This window comes from Arachis hypogaea, chromosome 7 (assembly GCF_003086295.3).
Source record: "Arachis hypogaea cultivar Tifrunner chromosome 7, arahy.Tifrunner.gnm2.J5K5, whole genome shotgun sequence".
Lineage (NCBI taxonomy): Eukaryota > Viridiplantae > Streptophyta > Magnoliopsida > Fabales > Fabaceae > Arachis > Arachis hypogaea.
Genome location: NC_092042.1, coordinates 36,226,267 through 36,237,223, shown reverse-complemented (window position 1 = coordinate 36,237,223; position 10,957 = coordinate 36,226,267). Strand labels below are relative to the sequence as shown.

General features: G+C 32.4%; 1 non-coding gene across 1 annotated transcript; it reads left to right on the top strand.

The window, feature by feature from the left end:
• Window positions 1-4,685: 4,685 nt before the first annotated feature.
• On the top strand, window positions 4,686-4,789 carry LOC112704635 (small nucleolar RNA R71). The gene has a single exon (XR_003155251.1). It is a non-coding gene; the product is annotated as a small nucleolar RNA R71 (small nucleolar RNA).
• Window positions 4,790-10,957: the final 6,168 nt, after the last annotated feature.

Below are 10,957 nucleotides of genomic sequence, written 5' to 3'. Positions count from 1 at the left end.
TAAGTTTGTTGATTCTTAAACACAGCTACTTATGAGTCTTGGCCGTGGCCCTAAGCACTTTGTTTTCCATTATTACCACTGGATACATAAATGCCACAAACACATGATTGGATGAACCTTTTCAGATTTTGACTCAGCTTTACTAGAGTCCCCAGTTAGAGGTGTCCAGAGCTCTTAAGCACACTCTTTTGCTTTGGATCATGACTTTAACAACTCAGTCTCAAGCTTTTCACTTGGACCTTCATGACACAAGCACATGGTTAGGGACAGCTTGATTTAGCCGCTTAGGCCGGGATTTTATTTCCTTGGGCCCTCCTATCCATTGATGCTCAAAGCCTTGGATCCTTTTTACCCTTGCCTTTTGGTTTTAAGGGCTATTGGCTTTTTCTGCTTGCTTTTTCTTTTTTCTTTCTATTTTTTCGCCATTTTCTTTTTTTTTCACAAGCTTTTGCTTTTTTCACTGCTTTTTCTTGCTTCAAGAATCAATTTTATGATTTTTCAGATTATCAATAACATTTCTCTTTGTTCATCATTCTTTCAAGAGCCAACAATTTTAACATTCATAAACAACAAGATAAAAAATATGCTCTATTCAAGCATTCATTCAGAAAATAAAAAGTATTGTCACCACATCAATATAATTAAACTAAATTCAAGGATGAATTCGAAATTCATGTACTTCTTGTTCTTTTGAATTAAAACATTTTTCATTTAAGAGAGGTGAAGGATTAATAGAATTATTCATAACTTTAAGACATAGTTACTAACTACTAATGATCATGAGGTAGAGACACAAAACATAGATGAGCATATAACATAAAAACCAAACAGCAGAAAAATAAGAACAAGGAATGAATCCACCTTAGTGGCGTCTTCTTCTTGAAGGACCAACAATGTCCTTAAGCTCCTCTATGTCCCTTCCTTGCCTTTGTTGTTCTTCCCTCATTGCTCTTTGGTCTTCTCTAATTTCATGGAGAATGATGGAGTGCTCTTGATGTTCCACCCTTAATTGTTTCACATTGTAACTCAAATCTTCTATGGAAGTGTTGAGTTATTCCCAATAGTTGTTGGGAGGAAAGTGAATCCCTTGAGGCATCTCAGGGATTTCTTGATGATGAGCCTCCTCATGTATCTCTTGAGATCCGTGGAGGGTCTCTCTTGTTTGCTCCATCCTCTTCTTGGTGATGGGCTTATCCTCTTCAATGAGGATGTCTCCTTCTATGATAACTCCAACTGAGTAACATAGATGGCAAATAAGATGAGGAAAAGCTAGCCTTGCCGTGGTGGAGGACTTTTCGGCTATTTTGTAGAATTCAAAAGAGATAACTTCATGAACTTCTACTTCCTCTCCAATCATGTTGCTATGAACCATGATGGCCCGATCAACAGTAACCTCGGATCGGTTGCTAGTAGGGATGATGGAGCATTGGATGAACTCCAACCATCCTCTAGCTACAGGCTTGAGGTCCAGTCTTTTTAGTTGAACTGGCTTGCCTTTGGAGTCTCTTTTCCATTAAGCTCCTTCCATACATATGTCCATAAGGACTTGGTCCAACCTTTGATCAAAGTTAACCCTTCTAGTGTAAGGGCGTTCATCTCCTTGCATCATGGGCAAGTTGAATGCCAACCTCATATTTTCCGGACTAAAATCTAAGTATTTCCCCCGAACCATTGTAAGATAATTCTTTGGATTCGGGTTCACACTTTGATCATGGTTCCTAGTGATCCATGCATTGGCATAGAACTCTTGAACCATTAAGATTCTGACTTGTTGAATGGGGTTGGTTAGAACTTCCCAACCTCTTCTTCGGATCTCATGTCAGATCTCCGGATACTCATTTTTCTTGAGCTTGAAAGGGACCTCAGAGATCACCTTCTTCTTTGCCACAACATCATAGAAGTGGTCTTGATGGCTTTTGGAGATGAATCTTTCCATCTCCCATGACTCGGAGGTGGAAGCTTTTATCTTCCCTTTCCCTTTTCTAGAGGATTCCCCGGCTTTAGGTGCCATTGATGGTAATGGAAAAACAAAAAGCTTATGCTTTTACCACACCAAACATAAAATATTGCTCGCCCTCGAGCAAGAGAAGAAAGAAGAGAAGATGAAGAAGAAGAAAATATGGATTAGAGTGAGGGGATGTGTATTCGGCCAAGGTATAGAAGAGGGGTTGTGTTGTGTGAAAAAGAAGTAGAATGGAGGGGTTTATATAGGGAGGGGAGGGAGGGTAAGTTCGGCCATTTAGGGTGGGTTTGGGTGGGAAAGAGTTTGAATTTTGAAGGTAGGTAGGGTTTATGGGGAAGAGTGGATGGATGTGAGTGGTGAAGGGGGTAATTGGGAAGAGAGATTGAGGTGATTGGTAAAGGATTTTTGGGGAAGTGTGTTATAGGATTATTAGGAGGTAAGGTGGGAATATGTTATATGGGAATCCTGTGGGGTCCATAGATCCTGAGATGATCCTATGGGGTCCACAGATCCTGAGGTGTCAAGGATTTACATCCCTGCACCAATTAGGCATGTAAAATGCCTTAGCATACCATTCTGGCATTTAAACGCTGAAGTGATGCACGTTCTGGGCGTTCAATGCCCAGACGCAGCATGTTTCTGGGGTTGAATGCCAGTTCCATGCTTGTTACTGGCGTTCAGCGCCAGCTTTCCTCAAGGTATATTCCTGGCGTCCAAAGGCCAGGATGTTGCTTGTTTCTGACGTTCAGCGCCAGATCCATGCTCTGTTCTGGCTTTGAATGCCAGTCAGATGCACCTTACTGGCGTTTAAACGCCAGTAAGTTCTTCCTCTAGGGTGTGATTTTTCTTCTGCTGGTTTTGATTCTGTTTTTAATTTTAATTTTTTTTTGTGACTCCACATGATCATGAACCTACTAAGACACAAAATAACAATAAAATAAAATTAAAATTAGATAAATAAAAATTGGGTTGCCTCCCAACATGCGCTCTTTTAATGTCACTAGCTTGACAGTGGGCTCTCATGGAGCCTCACAGATGTTCAGAGCATGATGAGGGCCTCCCAACACCAAACTTAGAGTTTGAATGTGGGGCCTTCTCAACACCAAACTTAGAGTTTGGTTGTGGCCTCCCAACACCAAACTTAGAGTTTAACTGTGGGGGCTCTTTTTGACTCTGTACTGAGAGAAGCTTTTCATGCTTCCTCTCCATGGTTGCAAAGGAAGGTCCTTGAGCTTTAAACACAAGGTAGTCCCCATTAAATTGAAGGACTAATTTTCCTCTGTTAACATCAATCACAGCTTCTACTGTGGCTAGGAAGGATCTTCCAAGGATGATGCATTCATCTTCTTCCTTCCTAGTGTCTAAGATTATGAAATCAGCAGGGATGTAAAAGCCTTCAACCTTTACTAACACGTCCTCTACTAGTCCATAAGCTTGTCTTACTGACTTGTCTGCCAATTGTAATGAGAATAAGGCAGGTTGTACCTCAATGATTCCTATTTTCTCCATTACAGAGAGTGGCATAAGATTTATAACTGACCCTAGGTCACACAGAGCCTTGTTAAAGGTCATGGTGCCTATGGTACAGGGTATTAAGAATTTACCAGGATCTTATCTCTTTTTAGGTAAATTTTTCTGAATCCATGTATCTAGATCACTAATGAGCAAGGGAGGTTCACCTTCCCAAGTCTCATTACCAAATAACTTGGCATTCAGCATCATGATGGCTCTTAGATATTGAGCAACATGCTCTCCAGTCACATCTTCATCCTCTTCTGAGGAAGAATAGTCTTCAGAGCTCATGAATGGCAGAAGGAGGTTTAGTGGAATCTCTATGGTCTCTATATGAGCCTCAGATTCCTTTAGGTCCTCAATAGGGAACTCCTTATTTGAAAGATGTCCCAGGAGGTCTTCCTCACTAGGATTTTCGTCCTTCTCCTCCCTTGCGCATTCAGCCATATTGATTACATCAATGGCCTTGCACTCTCCTTTTGGATTCTCTTCTGTATTGCTTGGGAGAATACTGGGAGAAGTTTCAATGACTTTCTTACTCAGCTGGCCCACTTGTGCCTCCAAATTTCTAATGGAGGACCTTGTTTCACTCATGAAACTTAAGGTGGCTTTAGACAGATCAGAGACTATATTTGCTAAGTTAGAGGGGCTTTGTTCAGAATTCTCTATCTGTTACTGAGAAGATGATGGAAAAGGCTTGCTATTGCTGAGCCTGTTTCTTCCACCATTATTAAAGCCTTGTTGAGGATTTTGTTGATTCTTCCATGAGAAATTTGGATGTTTTCTCCATGATGAATTATAGGTGTTTCCATAAGGGTCACCCATGTAATTTACCTCTGCCATTGAAGGGTTCTCAGGATCATAAGCTTCTTCAGAAGCTGCCTCTTTAGTACTGTTGGATGCATTTTTCCATCCATTCAGACTTTGAGAGATCATGTTGACTTGCTGAGTCAACACTTTGTTCTGAGCCAATATGGTATTCAGAGCATTAATTTCAAGAACTCCCTTACTCTGAGGCGTCCCACTATTCATGGAATTCCTCTCAAAAGTGTACATGAATTGATTATTTGCAACCATGTCAATAAGTTTTTGAGCTTCTGCAGGCGTTTTCTTTAGGTGAATGGATCCACTTGCAGAATGGTCCAATGACATCTTGGAAAACTCAGATAGACCATAATAGAATATATCTGATATGGTCCATTTTGAAAACATGTCAGAAGGACACTTTTTGGTCATCTGCTTGTATCTTTCCCAAGCTTCATAGAGGGATTCACCATCTTTTTGCTTGAAAGTCTGAACATCCACTCTAAGCTTGCTTAGCTTTTGAGGAGGAAAGAATTTATCCAAGAAGGTCGTGACCAGCTTATCCCAGGAGTCTAGGCTATCTTTAGGTTGTGAGTCCAACCATGTTTTAGCTCTGTCTCTTACAGCAAAAGGGAAAAGCATGAGCCTGTAGACTTCAGGATCTACTCCATTCGTCTTAACAGTCTCACAAATCTGCAAGAACTCAATTAAAAACTGATAAGGATATTCAGATGGAAGTCCATGAAACTTGCATGTAAATTCTCCCAAAATTATGATTAAGAGTAAAAATATACTTTTTAGGTACTTAATTTGCCAAATTTAATTCACTTTAATTTCATTCGATACCTTTATGTGCTTGTTTTGTGATTTCGGGCTTAGAAGGCAATGAGTGGATTGAATAAATGAAGAAAAAGCATGTAAAATGGAGAATTCACAAAGAAATAAAGTTTTGGAAATCCGCCATGTGGCGTGTACGCGTGACCTTGTGCATACGCATGACTTAGAAAATGCCATATGCCAGGTACGTGTGACCTTGCGCGTACACGTGACTCGAAGTACGTGACTAACTTAAAGAAAATATGGCTGGTGATTTTTGGACTTGTTCAAGTGCAAATCAAATTCATTTATGAAGTATATGTGGCCAAATTCAACAAGGAACAAGTGGAGGCAATTATGTTTAGTTAGAAACATGTTGTAGATCATATTCTATAGAGAGAAGCTCTCTCTTCTCTCAAAAATTAGGGTTTTTAGTTTAATTTTCCCTTAAAATTAGGTTTTAATTCTTGTCTTAATTTAGTTTTCCTTGCAATTTCTTGTTATTGTATCTTTATTTTCTTAGTTTTACTTGCTATTTCCTTATGTAATTACTTTTATGTTATTGAACTCTTGTTGATTTTAATATACATTTAATGCAATTTGAGGTTTTATGTTTCTTATTGTTTGATTGAGTCATTATTGTTACTTTCTTGCATTTGGTAGTTTTAGATTTTATTATTTCTTGCTATTTCAATATGCTTGCCGTTTATGCCTTCCAAGTGTTTGATAGAATGCTTGGTTGGATTTTAGAGTAGATATTTACATTCTTGTCTTGGAAAGAGAAATTAGGTCATCTTTAGTTATTGATACCCAATTTGGATTGGTGATCTAGAGTTGCTAGTTAATCTTGTTTCCATTGATGCTACTTACGGATTGGGATTAACTAGGCCTACTTGATCTTCTCCCGATGTTGTAGATAACGGAATAGGCTTAATTCTTGGTAGTTATTGTGTTATAACTAATGACTAAGATAGAAGACCTTAATTCTCAATCCTTGCCTTGAATATTTTTTCAGTATTTTCTTATTTCTTATCCACAAACCACCCCGTTGAACTGCACAACTGATAATATGCATACATCACTGCAATTCCTTTGAGGGACGACCCGAGATCTAATACTCTTGGTATTTTTATTGGTTTTCACTTGTGACAAATGAAATTAAACTCTGATGAAAAATCTATTGTTGGTCTAGACTATGCTTGCAACAAAGATATTTCTTTTCTATTGAGAAATTCTAGACAGACATAAATTCTTTCATCATTATTCCATGAATATGCAAGTGAAATCTGATGCAATGAATGATACTAAGTGAATGTTTAATCAAGAGGATTGTTTTGCACTTAAATATGTTAGTTCGTCTTGTATTAATTCGTGGAATATCAAACTTTAATGCACTGTATTTTGTTTAATGTTCCATAGGAAATCAATGTGAAGCAAAGCATGCTTGGAAGTAATTGAGCAAGGCGTTGTTAATGCCCACAATAAAAGCACCCTCAAGAGTAACACTTTCGACACACTCTGACCCTTGGAGTATACTGAATTTTGGCATTGGTAATGCCAAGGTACACGGGCGTTATCTCAAAGAACGCCAACACTGGAGGATAGTGGGCATTGGCAATGCCCATAACAAAAGGAGCCAACCCAAACAATGATGGCAATGGTGGCATTGGCGTTGGCAACGCCAGGATCTAAGTGTGCCACCCTTGAATAACGCTGGTGCAATAACAAGGAATAATATACTTAGTATGCTCGAGAGAAATAATATCATAATGCTATAATAATATATGATCATACCATTGTTGAGGAATATTTTATTAAATTATCAAAATCCCAAATATAATGGAACTTTTACATCTTATTTTTGAATAATAAAATCCTCAACTAAACTTTTTTTCATTATATATATATATATATATATATATATATATATATATATATATATATATATATATATTGGAGACTCACATGCAGTTTGTCTTTGTGTGAAGTTAATAATTAAAACTTATTAGATGATTTAACATGTTTGACTAAATAATCATCTAATGATTTTCAATTATTAATTTTATACGAAGACAATTGATGTTAATTTCCAATATATATATATATATATATATATATTTTGCATGTATTATTGTAAAGATCAGGCTCGTTTCTTTAGTGGCTGGCATTTGCAAACGCACATACAGATTAATTACATTCTTACAATATAATTTGTAATATATACTACCTTTGACTGAAAATTTTTTTTATAAATATGTTAAGATATATTTTCCAAATTAATCTCTAAAAACTTTTTAGTCGAACAATTCAGTTTTAATAAATTTAGTCACTAGATGAGTCCCCAAGCTTTTATTTCGTTAGACAAATAATTAATTTTGACATCAATATATTCGTCTATATAAAGAGATAGATATAAAAAATTATAAGTTCTTAAGAACCATTATATCTTAAATAAAAGTTTAATTACTCTATTAGTCTCTATAATTTCACCAAATTTTCAATTAAGTGTCTATAAATAGAAAAATAGAAAAATACTATGAACCAAAGAGATCAACAAGTGAAAAGAAAAAAAGTTTCCCAGCCGTGTCAAACTTTTAATTGATATATATATATATATATATATATATATATATATATATATATATATATATATATATATATATATATTCAAAACTACATGTATAATATTTTAATTTGATGCATAAATCAAAGAGGCACATAGAACTGTGAAGAAGAAAACTAAAAATAGATAGAGAGGAATACCAGATTCATAGGCTACCAGGAATAAGAGAAGCAAGCAAGGAAGTAACAACGAAGATTTTGCCATTTTGAAAAAATTTTTGGAAAATATTTGTTTTAATTTCCTATGGAATGAAAGAATATAAAGCTTGCTTGCATATTTATAAGGAAAACATCCTTGATTTTCATTATAGAAAATGATGCTATGTCAAGGGCATAGTCATTTTTACACCCAAGAAAAAAAAGGCATGGTCATTTTTTTATGGCGAATTAATTACCTAAAGCCCTGGATCATTGTTAAAAAATTAGCATATTAAAGAGTCAATAACTATTGATTTTGGTATATAAGTAAAATCGATCAACTAACGATCACAAACTTAAAAGTTTTTCCTTTGATTATGGAACATTGATGATTAATTGATAGGATTTGGATGTTTTTTTTTTATGAGAAAGAGATTGACAAGAAAAAGTGTTATGAGGATTTTGGTTATGTTTTTCTAACACACGGAAAAAGATATGACTTAATAATAACGTTGTTAACGTCTATATTAGTCATTCTATCAATTATTCGTTTCGAATTTAACAATTGGACAACATTGAACTCATTTAAAACTTTTTGGAGCAAAAATAAAATCTTTGAAATGTTAGAGACTAAATTAAGATTAAGCCCACACATTTGGAATCAAACTAATATTTTACATATCTTTCCTTGACATTGATGTGTTATCCAAATTAGGAAATAGATTCTCTCATTTTTTCCTTAATTGTTTTACAAAGTGTAATATCTTACTATACACTTTTTAAATGGGACAAAATAATACAAAAAATATTAAATGATAAAAAAATTCACTGGACAAAATAATTAAAAAACATGCGAGAATTCTTCTAGTAATCAACTTTTTTATAAAACACATTTAGTCTTATTTAGATAGATATTACATGCAATTGAATTTTTTTTGGATAGAATCAAACATAAGATACGTTTAGTCTTATTTAAATAGATACATCACACATAGATTATTCTCCTCGTAGATAATGATTCACATATGCATTTATTGAAAGAATCAATCAAATGATACGTTTATCCTTATTTAGATAAGATTATTCTCCCTCGTAGATAATGATTCACAAATGCATTTATCGAAAGAATCAAACATACCATATATTTGGAAAAAATTAAAATGTAAAGGGTAATTTGGATATTTATTATATATAGGATTGTATTCGACTTTTTAATTTTGATAAGTACAAGCCAATTTTGAAAAGCTCCTCCTTAGATGCTTACAAAAATATTCCTAACTTTTAAAACCTACAAGTTTAAGCACATGAGTTTTTAATTTATCAAACACAAAACGTGATACTTGTGCTTTTTAGAAACACAAGCACCTCTTCAAAAAAGATTTATCAATAATTTTAAATTTGTTAATTTTAAATTTTCTTCATTTTCAATTCAATGATTATTAATATAGTATTGATATAAATTTTAATGCATTAATCTTATGTCCCAAACAATTTTTACAACATAGTTAAAATTTTAATATAATCAAACATGTATCCTAAATTAATTAATTGACAAGTTTAATCACCCGTGCCATGCACGTGATAAGATTGAAATTATAATTTTAAATTATTTTATTAAAATTAATTTAAATTATAATAATTTGATTAATAAAAATATAACATGTTATGTATTATTTGTTTTTTCTTAAGCTAGTTAAATATATTAATTCTAAAATAGTTATTAATTGGTTTTAGTAATCTACTTTTTTCAATAAATCAAACGTATATATTCAATGTGACCATAAATAACTTAATAATATTTAGACCCACCAACAAAGTTTTATATGTTGTTTTACTGTCAAGTAAGAACATATCAAAATTATCTCAAAATAAATAAGAAATTATTAGAGAATTCTAATGCATAAAATTCTCTAATAAACAATAAATAATCTAAATCTACTAAAAAATAATTCAACACTTTATTTTCTTTGATGCCTGCAAAACATATACGTGAAATAATATTATATCAATGTTAGTATATAATTTTACAATTATCGACCGTATTTACTATACATGACTCATTCTTAAAAATTATTCTATACACGTGTGCAGTCGGAAGATAAATTACTGGACTTTATTTTACTTTTCTAAATTATTATAATTATGTATTATTCATTAAATGCTAATTGTAATATTGTAATATAATTATAATAAATATATTTTTCTAAAATAAATTTAGAAGAGAGAATAGTACTTTCATTTTGGAGGAAAAATGAATTCATGAGAAATTGACACTTCACTTTTATTAGTTGATAATGTATCAAATATTGATTTTATATAATTATAATAAAAATATTTCTCTAAATTAGTATAATCATGCATTATTCGTTAAATGTTAATTGTAATATAATTATAATAAATATATTTTTCTAAAATAAATTTAGAAAAGAAAATAGTGATTTTATTTTAGAGAAAAAATAAATTCATGAGAAATTAACACCTCACTTTTATCAGTTGGAGAAAAAATCCAAGTTTTAGTATATTTTGTCATTATTATACATTTTTCTCTAATCATATATCCACTATTTTCTTTTTTTTTTTTAGCATTTTGAACTTGGGTTAAACTTCTATTATATGATAGAATTAATATGAGTATATTTTATTATTAAATAAACAAAGTTAATAAAAAATAAAATTATACATAAAAAAAAGCAAAGAAAATAAAATTAAAATAGCAAAAGTGATAAAAAGATTATTTTTATAATTTTGTTTTGTCATTTTTATGTATAGAAGATTAGAAAATATTAAATTTTTAACTAAATTAATTTTTATTTGTTGTATTCAATTTAAATAAGTAATAAATTATCTTATTTTAATTTATTCCTTAAATTTATATATAATAAAAATTAAATCAAATAATTAAAATACATAATTTTAAATTGTGTGATACTTAAATATCTATTCAAATCAATTAGTTGATATAATTAATTCATCATAATGAATTGACTTTAATGAGTTAAACAAAATAAAGCAGAAGCATGCTACGCTGATTCTATCATTAAAGGTAAAAATTCGATTTTTATATAATAAAATAGATAGAATAGATAATATAATAAACGGCGA